The following is a 14,617-nucleotide window of genomic DNA, read 5'->3' as shown; positions in this document are numbered from 1 at the left end:
CTGTTTAATCCAACAAACTCAGATTGAATGGGGGGGGGGGGGAAAGCAGGTGGCAAGGAGGGGTTCACCTGCACAGAGAGGCTATTTTTGGGGGGAAAAAATCTCAGACTTACCTCAGGACTGAATGGTAAATGAGTTGGAAGGTAACTTCTGCTTAGAGTAAGGAACAGAACAGCCTAATTCAATTCCTGTGGTAAGACTCATAAGAATTGATTGCATTATATATTAACTTGATTATTTCATTTCTGAATTAATTTGTTGGCCTGTGATTTAATTCAGTCCCACTTTTGAGTTTGATTTTCTAATTATAATATCTAATTTCTTGGACTAGTATTTGATAGTGATTTAGACTTAAAGTGACTGATTTGCTTTTTTATTTGTTTCTTTTATGGTTTTTCATAAAACTTGTAAATATATATAAAAACAGATTATACAGGAAACTACCAACTCATACTGGCAGTCTTGAAGTTAGTTGAGTACATCCTTTTATCTAACCAAGTAATTGATTCTCTTTCTCAAACTCAGAAACTGATTCCCAGGCAGAAAGACAAGAGTGGAAGAAATGCTATAGTTGGCCAAGTTATCCATGACTCTAGGCTGTATGTTTCCCTGTATATATTTATTATATGATCTCTTATAATTCCTGTGTAGACTTCGGTGTAAGAATACCCCATGAACAACTAAATGTAAAGATGGTGGTCATAAATGATTTTAAAAACAATAGCTTTAAAAACCTTGTAACTGAGTTCTCATGAACAGGAAAAAAAAAAAAATCTTTTATAATCTGTAAGCATAATAGCATTATGACATAGTAGAAGCAAATTTTAAAGTAGTTAATAGTTTTTAGCTACTTGCCTGTTGCAACTTGCAAGAAAATAATGTAAAAATAAGGAACAAAAATCATAAAATTTCATCTCTGCTCTGTAAACATACTTTATTCTTAAATAGTATACGTATACACCTTCAGATTTTCCCGGTTTTTATTTATTTATTTATTTATTGAATCTTCTATGGCAATACGATATGTCAGAGCTAAAGACATAGTTAAAAGCTTCACACTTGAATTGTCAATTTATTCTTTTGTGCAGAATTGAATGCAAGAGTCCACACTTTTAGTCAGTGATGTTGAGAAAACTGACACATAAATGAAAGGACTTAGAGTTGAGATTGTGTGTGCATTTGACAAGCTATAATGGAATTGTTTGCAAAGTTTTATTAAAATCCCTGCTTTCATTTATCTTTGTTAGCACAGCTACAGAAATCTGTGATATTATATTCCCGTATAAATTAAGCTAATTTTAACAGAATTAGACAAGGAAAAGAACAGAGAGTAGCATATTTTATTCTTGAAGAAAGATATTTTTGCAATAAAATATTTATACCTTATTACTTTGATTTTTATAACAATTAGTTTTTAAGAATGCCTAAAACTTGTGAGAAGCTATAATCAAGATTGTGAAATAAAGTCCTTACTCTCTTTGGCAGAAGGAGAATTTGACTACACTAATGAACTTTAATTCAAATGTTTCTTCCTAACCACTGAAAGGGTAGAATACAATTTCTTTAAGTGCTTTTTTCTCTTCTGTGTTCTCTCTCTATGTGATGCAAGGCAAAAATGTCCAAGCCACTCTTATTTGTGTGTGCTGAGTAAGGGACTAAGTCTGTACAAGCATTAATTCTGAGTCCACCAAAATATTTAACTCATGCATAAAAATAAGCATTCAATAGGCCTCCAAATTCAATTGAATTCAAATGCTTCTATCTTCAGGTCCTCAACAAAAAGACTAACTGGAAAAGAAAGCCATATCTTGAATTCAAATATATTTTCTCATCATTCTATACATATTTAGACTATGATATCATTTAGACTACAATCTTCAGGACAGATGAGCTCCCAAATCCAATTGAAAAACAATGAAAATTAACATATTAAGGGAATTCAGATTCAATTTTTTATTTCTACATTTCATACTTTTAGTATGTAACATTCATAAAATTAGTGAAAATATCTAAGAAGTTGTTTAATCAAGCAACTACAGTTCCAATGGTATATTCAATATATATATATATATATATATATATATATGTTATTGCAAGTTACCATCCTGGGGAAAAGGTAAATATGAAAATAATAGTACTATCCGGACTTCCCACATGTAAAGTGAAGAGAAAAAAATGCAATGAATATTTTATATTGGCTTGCATGAGCCTCCAAAAATTCCTGTGACATTGCAGTTTGTGACCAAATTAAAAAATATTGGAAAACAGAAAGGGCATAGTAATGATGATGCAATTTTTAAGTATAGAAGAAGCAGCTAGAAGGAAACACAAGACAAAGTCTTTGAGAGTTTATGCTAGTTTTCAGAGAAATAGGAAACAAAATGTTTCTGCTCATTTAAAGGATAACTACAAGAATATTTTTGTACCTGCCTTTCACAATGATGCAAACTAAATGATACAAGAAATCAAAATATCTGAACCACTCTAGGATATATCAAAGTAAACTATTCCATAATTCAGCAGAAGTACTTAATAAATGTAGAATTTTATGATAAGTATAAGGAATACATTGTAACTATGAATTGAACATTGTTTTCAAGAGAAAACAGCCTATTATCAGCTAGTCTTTTCTAACCCATTACTGCCTGCTGTCTATTACCCTACTCCATCCTCTCCCCAGACCACTGCAATCCTGGAGAAAATAAGTGATGCCTTGATTCTAGAAATTAGTCTAAATTATTTAATTATATAAAATATGTAATTATTATTAACTGGCTCATTTAAATGTTATTTAATACTTAAATTTTCATTACTTTTCAGAAAATTATGTCTGTATGCTTATGTGGAAATCATGCAGAGGTGTAAGATATTCATCACAAAATAGTGGTGCGGATTGCTAGAAAAAAAAAAAAGGAAAGAAAATTCTCAAGATTAAAGTTTTAATGATCCGTTTTACTCTGCTAAAGTCAAACCAGATAAAAAATGTCAATGCTAAAAGAAAGCAAAATGTATATTGGCATCTTTTTAAGAAAAAAAAAAAAAAAAATTTAAGGATTATTTTAACCATGCTGTTTACTAAACACATCTGATAGTTTGGTAATATATAGGAACAAATTATATTTTATTATTTAATTTTAAAAAACATTAAATGCAATTGCTTCTAATTTAAGTCAGCAGATCCATTCATGCAAATAAAAAGTATCTGCCAAATCCTAAATCCTATCAACCATTGTGGATAGTAGGCTGCTTAATATTTTCCCCTAGGCATTTTCTGTCCAATCTTGCCTCACAGGGCCATGCTTCATAACAAAAGGTTCTGTATAAGTAAAACAACAGCACCCTCAAGAAAGGAGGAGGTATTTAAGAGGAAAGATGTATGCAGGAGTCCTTTTATTTAAGAGTTCTAAATACAGATCTGTTCTTCTGAGTTTGGGTGAGAAGTTTCCATTGAGTAGGTGAAGAATGATTTTTTTTTTTTTTTTAACTTTTAAAAAATATTTTCTTATATGGTCCTGGACAAATGAAGGGAAAATAAAAATACAGAAGCCTGAAATTAAAGCAAAAATGTCAGAATTTTTTATAAACATAGTTTTTCTCTACATTCCTTCAGTTCTGCATTCTTCAGTTCTGCAATCTGCAATGTTGGCTACATTACTGATAGCACAGAGAAGAATTTTCAGAAAGTAAACGTGTACTCACCATTTTATCTTACTTTAAATACAACAGAAACAAAAATGCATTTTCCTTCACTATGTTTTGATTTTCCCTATAGCCCCTGCTTAGAGATAAAGGTTGCAATGAAATCACCGCTGAAAATTCTTCTGGTAACTGTACTAAACATCCCCTGTACATGGAATCCTAGCCAGCTCCCATTCTCCATACAAACCTGCCAGGTGCTGAAATGATCATCATCATTGGAAATCCAGCTACTTTGTAATCAAAAGAGCTTCCTCACAGGCTTTGCAAAAAAAAAAAAAAAAAAAAAAAAAAAAAAAAAAAAGATTTCACCGTATAAATTAAGTCAAATATTTAGAAATTTTGACTCTTCCACATGCATTTGGGAACCTGAAAATCCCAAATTCTACATAGCAGGAATTCAGTTCACTTTGTTAGAAATAATTCATCTGTTTACTTTTGCAAAATGCCAGATACAACTCAATTTTCTTCTAGGTATTTGATTCTTCTGGCTAGCTACTGCAATTGTATTACACCTTTCTCTAGAAGACAGTTACTAGTGATTAACTTAAGTATTTCAGTATCAGCTTGACTTGAGCTTTACATTTTTTATGAGCTTTACATTTTTTATTATAGGCATGCTTTCTATAATACTTATGAGTATGTTCATCAAGAAAGCAGTGCTCCATTACAGCAGATCACTCATTATTATGCTCAAAAACTAATGCTGAAGAAATGTATAAAAGAGTTATCCCTGGTTTGATACATTCAGTCTGGAGTCTGGAGAAACAAAATTTCTCTTGCTGTGAGATGAGACTAGGGTAATTTAAACACTGTATGTGATTTGAAATGCCTTACCATGCTGGTTGTCTGCTCAGCTTAAATGAACTATAAGAGTGATTATGCTGCTGTGGGTGCATTTCATACATTAATAGATGATGCAGAAGGGCAAAAAAAATGCTTCAAGCTTCTTTAATATGATAGACCCAACTCTTAATTTAGTATACTTTCCCATGCCACTGTGCCTCCACTTACTACTCTACTCTATTTCAGACTGCAGCAAAGAATACACTTTCTACCTAGTCCTTCCACTCAAAGCTTGTCCACATTTATAAGCAACTATGAAAATTATTTTAAATGATTATCAGGTTTCTGTTACAGTTAATATCAAATGACCACTATCACATACCAAACCCTTATTTTCACTTCAAATACCTCTATTCAAAAAATGCTATGTTATATAGTGTACGCTGGAAAGTTTTAGAAATGATAGTTACAATGCCATCAAAATTATGCTTATAAAGATGATATCTGAGTGTCATCTAGCCCATGTGTCATTGTTAAAAATATAACTCATGCTTCAACTGTCTCCAAATGTCTATTATTATGTAGCAAAGCTTAAATCCAACTCAGTAGTGGAATGTTTTTTTTTTTTCTACTTGCTTCAGCAGGAATAGGATTTTCACTCATTATATTTTTCATAAATCCAAGCAGAGCATTGAAAAGCTGTATTATGACACAATAATTCTTATTACTTAAAGATCAATTAGTAATTTTCTTGCTAGTCTATATATAATTTTATTAAAAGTTGTTTTTAAGTGGAATATTTGTTAATGAATTAAATATAGGTTGTAATAGGCTTTACATTAACAGTTAAATTATTATTATTATTATTATTATTTTATGAAGAGTGACTGTGTAACAGTTGGTGTAATTGATAACAAACCAAAAAGCTACTTTGAGGAAAATGATCCTGGTTTTCATCTAAAATAGATCTCTTGTCCAGCACGTTTCTAAAGCTATTATCCTCTGAGTTATTTAAAATGTAGGCTGCTAAATTTATGATTCATTAGTCAACAGACTGTTACTTAAACCTTAGACTCCACATTACTAAAAGCAATATCTAATCTCTTTCCTTTTTTTTTACAGGATTTTAGCTAACTAATGTGGAATTACATAATACCACTCCCAACCTTGGCAATGTAGTGAGGAATCTAGTCCGACTTAGGAGAGATTTAGCCTTTAAAACCTGTGACTTCCTATTATCTTGTTTTCATTGGTATTAGGCAAAAGGTGTTCCTCAGTGAAACTAATTGAAGAAGTTGAGAATTGAACTTTCATCAGTATTTTGTTTCAATTTACATTCTCTGGTACAAGCCATTGTGGTAGAGATATCACTTTCTTTCCAAAAATTTTAATTACATCTTCTTCACCTTTTTGCATTAATACAGGCAAATTAATTTTACAATGGGGTGCAAGAAAGTATGAAAGATGAAAATAATTATGAAGGACAATTTTTACAGTTGTCTGAAACATTAAAATTTCATTAAAAATTGAGGAACATTTATTGGGAAAGAAATATAAACAAACAACAACAAAAACAACAACAAAAAAACTTTTTTAGATATCTTTTTGGGATTCCTTATACTTGAAGGTCTTCTTAACCTAAACAAAGCCATCAGACAATTTTTTTGGTGAGATGATATATTCCTCTAACAGAAAAGGCCAGTTTTGGAAATGAGGGATCCCGTGAGAAATTTTAACAGGTTAGAGATTTCTGGCAGGACTAACACATGAACAAATTCAGTATAGCAGAGTATCTGATTGGCACATAAAGTTCAGAGAGATCTTTGGCAATATTGTATCCTTCTCCCAACATCTTCATTTATCAGTTTTCTTGGCTTTCTCCAAAAATAGCTTGAGTCATGTATGAACCTGCTATATAAATAAAAAGTACCAAAAATCCAAAGTAAAACTGTATAAATCAGGCATATTTTCAAATGCAGATATCTGTGATATCAAGCAGGTATCTTGAAGGGCACTGGGCAAGAAAGTTTACACACCTTTGTCTGCAAAATTTTTATCCAAAATTTAGGGCCAAGGTGCTTTACAATTTCATGTACTTTTCTTAGTCTTTGGCAAGTTCTTTCTCTGTATAATGTCTGTTAGTTATGTGCCTATTCTGAGACAGCACAGGTGTTGCTGTCACTGAGTCGGATTGCCCTTCTGCAACAAGGTGACCACATGTATTTTTATGATGATTGTGTAGGGAAAACCACTATAAACGCTGAATAAACTCATACAGAAACAGGCAAAAAGCTTTATGAATTAGCATAGCAAAAAAAAAAAAAAAAAAAAAAAAAAAAACACTAGAAAAATGCAAGGTTGGTCATTTGGGACATAGAAAGACAAAAGTCTCCTAACTGTTCAGAAATGAGGTCAATAATTTAGAAAGAAAAAGCTCATGACAACCTTTTTTCAACATGAACTGAATTCCAGTTATCAGCTTGAATTGGTACTTTAGGAGGAGATTGAACTAACAAGATGAGGTCAAAGCAAAAATCATTCTTATTTCCTGGAGAAAATAAAAAGTAGCATTTCATTAAAATTAAAATCCCTCTTGTGAAAGCCACAGAATATAATGAAATATTTTGGATTTCATATTTAATTCTTCTAAATTGCAAAAGCTTGGCAAGGCTTCAGTGGTGAATTAGGGTATTTCTTTTGAAGGAACAGAATACAAATAACTGACCACATGAAATATTGTCCTAAAGATATATTTTGTTTTTTTTCCACTTGAAATTCAAGATTTGTTCCATTGGTAAAAAATGGCATCCAGGTGTTCGAATCTGTATTACCTTTTAAGTGACATTTAAACAGCTCTCAGGCCTTTTTTGAAAAACCCAGACAGTGATAATTATAATTCCACAGTAACTTCAGTATATACTGTTTAAGTTAGTTAAGACGTTTTAAAGATTGAAAAAAAAAATATTTAAAAGCTTGAGAAAAAAAAAAAAAAAAAATGTGTTCAAAGGTAGATCATTCCTACCCTTGTGAGGGGAATGTAAAGAAGAAGAAAGTTCACCTAGTTATACTTTCCTTATAAATTAACAGTGAAGGGATGAGAATATTTAAAAATGCACTTAATTTTCAAGCTTGCTTTTATTTCTATTTTTCCCCTATTGTCTACACTATGTCATATTCATGATAATGGCACTTAAAAATAAAAATAAACATGAGCTATTTTCTACAGATTTTATTCCACAGTAACAAAGTATCATGCATGTCCCCTCTGATTAATTTGAGATTTTGAGTATGAACATAAAAGCTTTTAAGCCTCAAGGTAATGAATATTGGCAATATTTCCATTTTAAGATATTTTTTCTTCCTGAATCTGCCTTAACTGACTAGATCCTTGCCTGTGAAAGAACTGCATATTGCACAAGTCTAAATGGTAAAGACAGAGTGTGTTTCTGATCTGAAAATGTGGAAACCAGGGGGGAAGGTTCATTATTAAAACAGTATTGTACACATATTTGACAAAGGAATAACTAAATGAAATCTAAGCCACTCAAATCTTTTTGAAAAACTCAAAAGCCCTTTTATGAAGTGTTTATTTCCAAATATTTTTGCTTAATATCCTTACCTATCATCTCTTGTGAAGTTTCAGCTGTGACCTCATTTACTTTGTTAGAGATCAAAAATTATTGTACAGTAATGCATTCAGGTGCAAAAATGTGGCGAAATCTAATAAGGGCCAATTCATTTTAAAATGCATGTAGAAATGGATGTAGTTCAGCCTGCCATAAGCAAACTTTCCTTTTATGCCTTTAAGACCATCTTCTCTGTTTTGTCCTTTTCTCCGTAACTTAGTTATTCTGTTCTATAGTAAAAATAATGAACAATTGGAGTTTAGTTTGTGTTAGTGAGAGAGGTTTTCAATCTGCCATGGGGTAAATTCTGCAAAGTGTCAAAGGCATCACTAAAGGCAGAGAATAAACTCATTTTATGTTCCAGTTCCATGAAAAAATATATATATAAAAAAATCAAAGTTATTTGGTAGTGAATAACTTTTCTACCCAAATATCCTATTAATTAAAGAACTGTACTCTACTCTTTTCCTCCAGGACCCCAAACCTCATAAATTTTGGTTCTCTGGGAAAATTAAAGTGTGTTCAAAGTGATCTCAAATTCATTTTTCCCTAATCGGTTAGCTCATTAAGCAACTTCAACCACCTTATGTAAAAGCTTTTATATTAAATAAATTATAATAAAGAATCAATAGTAAAGCTAGCCCGATCAGGGAGATGATCAAAGCTTTATATACAGATTATTGGCTGAATGTCCTTGGAATGTAATACCTATGAAATTAAATGCAGATGTTTAAATTAGTCTACAGAGTGAATTTTTATATTGCAAGTGCGCAGATAAATGCCCAGTCCTGCATGTCTACAAGTTTTCAAACAGATGCAAGTACAGGTCAAAACTTATAAATGCATGTGTTCTTCATACATTAAGCTAATTAAATTCCTTGGCATGTTCATATTTTTAATGAATATGTTAACAATACCATAAACAAAACACTACTAAACTGGCTTTCTAAAAATAGCTCGCTTTTTGATGTTAAATTAACTGTCACGTCGTCTTTCCTTCACCATTTGCAATAATATATGTTTAGATAATTTTAAGTAAAGTTTCTAATTTTCCAGTAATACAAAATGTAGGGTTTCTTTTCAGGAAATTTAATGATGTTAGGATTGTTATCTAACACTTAATGCATGTTATAAATGTGCAGATTCATTACTTCCTGTGTTCATGAAGGGGAAGAAAATGGGGGAAAAAAAATAATTTAAAGTTCTTTTGTAGAAAAAAATCATCCAGGACAGGAACAGTCTTTGATTGAAGGTTTGCTCTAGAGTGCAACTTTGTAAAACAACAGTGTGGGGGCTCAGTTTTGTTTCAATAATTTGCAGGTAATATCTGTTTGTGTACTAGTAGAAGGACTATTTATTCTAATAGCCAGCTCAGATCAATGTATGACCTAAAAGACAAGAAAGTTTGGTATGGTTTGGTTTGGTTTGGTTTGGTTTGGTTTTACTTTTCTTGTGTTTTGGTTTGTTTTTAATCCTTACTCAGGTATATTCATTAATAAAGTTTCTGTAACTACAATTTGGCTTCTGAATTTGTGAATGACATGGGAGGCAGAATAGAATAAGCCATTCTTTTATTTTACAGACTTCTTTAAAGGAAATAAATCTATTGCAAGCTTTCTTGCTAAAAGCATCAGATTGATTCTGAATGCCATGGAGTGTTTCCTCAGAAAGGACCTGATTCTATCAGGTTTCAAGAAACATTAAGCCTCACAAATCCCAGACTTAGTCACCCTTGCTTCCTTGAACCACTTGATATTACTCCTTTCTGTTCTCAAAATGAGAAAATAGCTCATGGGAATTGTTTCTTTGCTGTACCCAAGTAATCAAGCTTCAGAAACAAATGAAAACAACAGAACAAGTGGAAACAGAACAGCTCACTTTCCTGTAAGTTTGTATTTTATTGCTCCTTCACAGCAAACAGCAAACCCTTGTCTCATCACCTGCTATTTTCAATCATCTAGTGGGAAAGGGCACTTCCCACTCAGACCCTCCAGAGTGAACAGGGATTGGAGAATAACTATTAGTTTGCTTTCTTACTGCTGGAAAAGCTCATTCACTGTTAGTGATGGTGTTATTTTCATTCTCAGTCCAATTGCTTTCTATTTTTGGCTGATTCAGACCCATTTTCTAAGATCAGAATGCTTAATCATTCTTTCATGTATTTAGTGGTTTACACATCGGCAGTTTAACTTTAGAATCAGAAGATTAAATAATGCACTCTTAACTGAGCGCTGTGGCTAGCCATCTTGATTTTGTCTTGCACCTTCTGCATTTATTTGAGTTGTTAGTACACTATTTAGTTACTGAGAAGTGCAAGTTATGTTTATAGATCTCAGCCGCTCGAGGCCTCTTTCCAAAGACTGTTCATATATATAAAATGCCTTTGCTCCATGCATGATGCCAGGAAAACCAACAAGATTTTCAAATACTATGATAAAGATGATTCTTTTTAACAGATGTGAAAACACTGTTTCCAAGTGACTAATCTAGCATGTCCAGATCAGTCTTATTCAACTTTTAAATTATCATCTATACCATAAAAATAGTCAGCCCTGAGGCTGATCTGCAATCTTAATTAAACCATTGTGAAGTCAGTTCTCAGTAATGAATTAATTATTTGTGGTAGTGTTCCTAAACTTCAGAGAAAGATACCCACTCCACAGCTGGAGTAGACTCAACAGGTGTATGTGGATGGTTACTATGGCTGAGCTGACAACTAAATTTTTTTTTTATCCCACATATATGTAGTCAGGTCTAGTTGTTGGTGCTCCTCCATGTCAGTCATGCCAAACTTCTTTTATCCTCTTTCTAAACTGAATTTACAGAGTGAGTCTATTTCTCTACATAAGACACCAGGTGTTAATGGTTCTTTTAAAAGCTCTAGATAATACACACAAGATTCACGTTGGAACTAAACCTGTTTTTTGACCTTCTGCATACCTTTAAATAGTGTGCAGGTTTGCTGTTATAGTTGGAGACTTTAAAAAATATTTCTATTTTGTTTCTTAGAGCTTTATTTCACTGAGTGTTACTGGATAATAGCAGGGAAAAAATGTCTAAATATAACATGTACTAAGGTCTGAATACCAGTTTTCAGATCAACATTTGTAGAAAGAGAGAAATGATCAACAAATACGAAACTGTTTTCTCCTCCAAATAGCTCAGAAAACAAACAAACAAACAAACAACAAAACAATAGACACCTTTTAGTTGCTGTTAATTAAAAATATTGGTCATAGGAATATTTCCAAAATGCTGCCACCAGCATAACGTTATGTATCACCACATCTCTTTCCATATTTATAGCTTCTTCAGTTACCCTGACTCAAAAGTAGTTGCACAACAAGGATTTATATAGTTTCATAAGACAAATAGAAAACAAAAAAACTGCTGTAATTCTTTCTGTCCTGATCTGAATTGGATTAACTTCCCCCTGGACAGATGGCAAAATTAAATCCTGTCAAGCTGTGAGATACAAGTTTCCTTTACAGTGCAGTCTCATGAAGAGTTTTATCTATACATCACGAACAAGAAATATATCCGTATCACTGTATTTAGCCTAAGGTAGACTAGGCTCATGAGAGACTCACTACATGAATACGTTGCCCTAGTCCAGTGTGGGTCAGGATATCTCTTTCAACCAGACTGTTTTGTTTAGGATAGCTACACTGATCTATGCTGAAAACAACTTGTCCAATCTTCATTTTACTGTTCTATATTTCTTCACCTCCCATATTTTATGAGGCAAAATATACTTCTATTTACTTCAAGCCTTTCACCATGTAATTATCTTTTTTTCTCATGTTGTAGAACTGGAACAGGAGATGCTTCTTCATCCATGTTATTTTGATCATTCATTATTTTACATATATCAAACAAACAAACAAAAACATTCTTTTCATTTATTATTTTTCCATGCCCTTGAGCATTCTTGTTTTCTCTGAATTCTCTGTATTTCTCCCTTTATTTGTTACAAAGATTAGCAAAGTGATTTGGCATTTAACAAATTATTTATCCTTATTTTCAACCTCTATATTCTCAACTGAAAACTTTCTTTCCTCCTTTTTATTATTATTACACTGAGAATATAATTTTTCTGAAACTGCATAACTGATTTATAAATCATTTATATTTTGATATTTGTCATTATAGTTCTCATAAAATTGCAGTCAAACAGATGAAGAGCAGATCTCCTGTGTGAATAGATCAAATACATCCTATGAATAATATTACAGCCAAATTATAACTTTCAATGGGACAGACTACTCAAAGATGGACACATTTTTGAAAAAAAAGATTCTGTAACTTAAGTAATTTAAAATTTTATCAACATTCAGATTTTTAAATTCTTAGATTATAGAAAGGGATAGATCTCAGCCATTTATTACAATATATTTAATAGTTGTAGAAATCCAGGATGAAAGACTGAACAGAACATTCATAATGTACATCCATATTTGATGCTTATGTTAGACTTAATTCTTGTTGAAGACTGAGGGCAGCATATGAGTGTGTATCTGTGTCTGTGCATGTATGTGTGCAGGGGATGAAAGAGAGGAGGTAAGTTTGAAAATTACATGGGCATCTAAGCCCAGGGATTTTAGAAAAAGCCTGACAGGTTTCTAGTGTCTTTCAAATGAGATGTTATACCTAAGTCATTTGAACCTCTCCAGAAATTTTTCCTTTAAATGAATGGCCTGTGATGGAAAAATGCAGCTCCTTCTACTGATATTGAAAACATGGGTTTAGGATTGTAATTTTAAACAGTAATTTAAAAGATGAAATGTTAATAATCAATAATTCAACCTGAGTTAGCCACAAAATAACCTTTCTTACCTCCTTTTACCTCCTGCTTTTTGTTCATCCAATATTTCTTTATAAAAGTGTAAGTCTCTTCAAAAAACAAAATGGAGCAGTAGATGTTCAGAGGTATTATTAATGTGCCTGTCACAGCAGTTTCTTGTCCACTGGGAAATTGTTCATTTATGGTGAACCAGACCTCGACTATAAATGGAGCTTTGCAAGCTAAAAATATTTCCCTTCTCAATAATAAAGAAAGAAGTTTGAAATAATATGTTAAAAATGTCATTGAGGGCACTGTAGATGACTAATGAGTGACTTGAAAAGAATGAGTGCAATGTTTAGCCTTATAAGATTATTTATTGACTGGATTTTTACCATATCTATTTTTGATTGACCTTTTCTGAAATATAAGAATTACTCTGTGTCTATCACCATATTTATGAGGTTTTTGCTCTAGTGATAAATGGTTAAAGAAAATAGATATACCACTGAAGGTTTGTTCTCCTTTCTTATTATTTTTAAAGGGGATATAAGTCAGTACTACCAATACTACATCTATGCTAATGCCAGTCTGCAGACTCTTGCAGGTTTTAGTCTTGCTTGTTTTATCACAAAATTCATATCTGTTAATTTGTTTTTAAACATAAAAGCCAGTAACTTGAATGAAGAAAGTCTCATATGCTTAAAAAAAAAAAAAAAAAAAAAAAAAAAAAAATTTATAAATTGGTTAAAATTCTAGGCTAATTTTACTCAGATCAGAATCCAGTTTATTTAGCAAAACAATTCATAATAAGTCCTTCATAAGAAAGAAAGAAATAAGTTAGAACAGTTAGAAATGACATGAACATTTGAGAGGAAAACCAAAACAAAAACGTATTTTTTTCCTCCCTTGATAGAAGCAAGGATAGGAATTTTAACTTTTATTACAATTTCCTGGGAATAAAGCATATTTGATCACTTAGCAGCACTCAGAGTCTTTATATTTAAATGAAAGTAGAGAACACTGAGCAGGAACTGATATGATTATGCCTCTACTGATGAGTCACAACTAATGACACAGTTTAATACTCATGAAGCAAAGCACGTGATGTAAGTGAGAAAGATGCAAATGGCAAGATTAAAAAGTCAGTGGAGGAGAATATGCATCTATATACCTGTGAGGTTTAGGTAAAGAAAAATAACATTTTTCTAGAAGAAAATGTTTCTGATAACTTTTTGGACAAATATGCTTACTGTGTAAGAAATTCCAGGAGGAACCTCTGCCAACGTGTAAACTATGACAGAAACTTTCATATCTAACATTTAGAAGAAAATTATTGAAAATAAAAAAAAAATTGTTACATTTTACAAAGAGTGAGATGATAAAAAGACAGAATCATAGATTCATGGACTGTGTTGGAAGGGTTTAAGATGACCGTAAAGACCATCCAGTTCTGAATCCCCTGCCATGAGCTGGGTCACCTCCCACTAGACCAGGTAGTTCAAAACCCCATCCAGCCTGGCCTTGAACACTTCCAGGAGTGGGGCAGCCACTTCACTGAGCAACCTGCTCCAGTGCTCAACCACCCACACAGTAAATAATTTCTTCCTTATGTTTAATCTAAAACTGCCCCCTTTCAGTTTAAAGCCACTGGTGGATGACTTCAGTTGCTCATTTAGAAACAAATTCCATACTGTTTTTCAGTGAGTTTATACAACTTATAATG

The sequence above is a fragment of the Oxyura jamaicensis genome, chromosome 5 (genome assembly GCF_011077185.1).
Source record: "Oxyura jamaicensis isolate SHBP4307 breed ruddy duck chromosome 5, BPBGC_Ojam_1.0, whole genome shotgun sequence".
In the NCBI taxonomy this organism is placed as follows: Eukaryota; Metazoa; Chordata; class Aves; order Anseriformes; family Anatidae; genus Oxyura; species Oxyura jamaicensis.
This window is presented reverse-complemented; position numbering follows the sequence as displayed.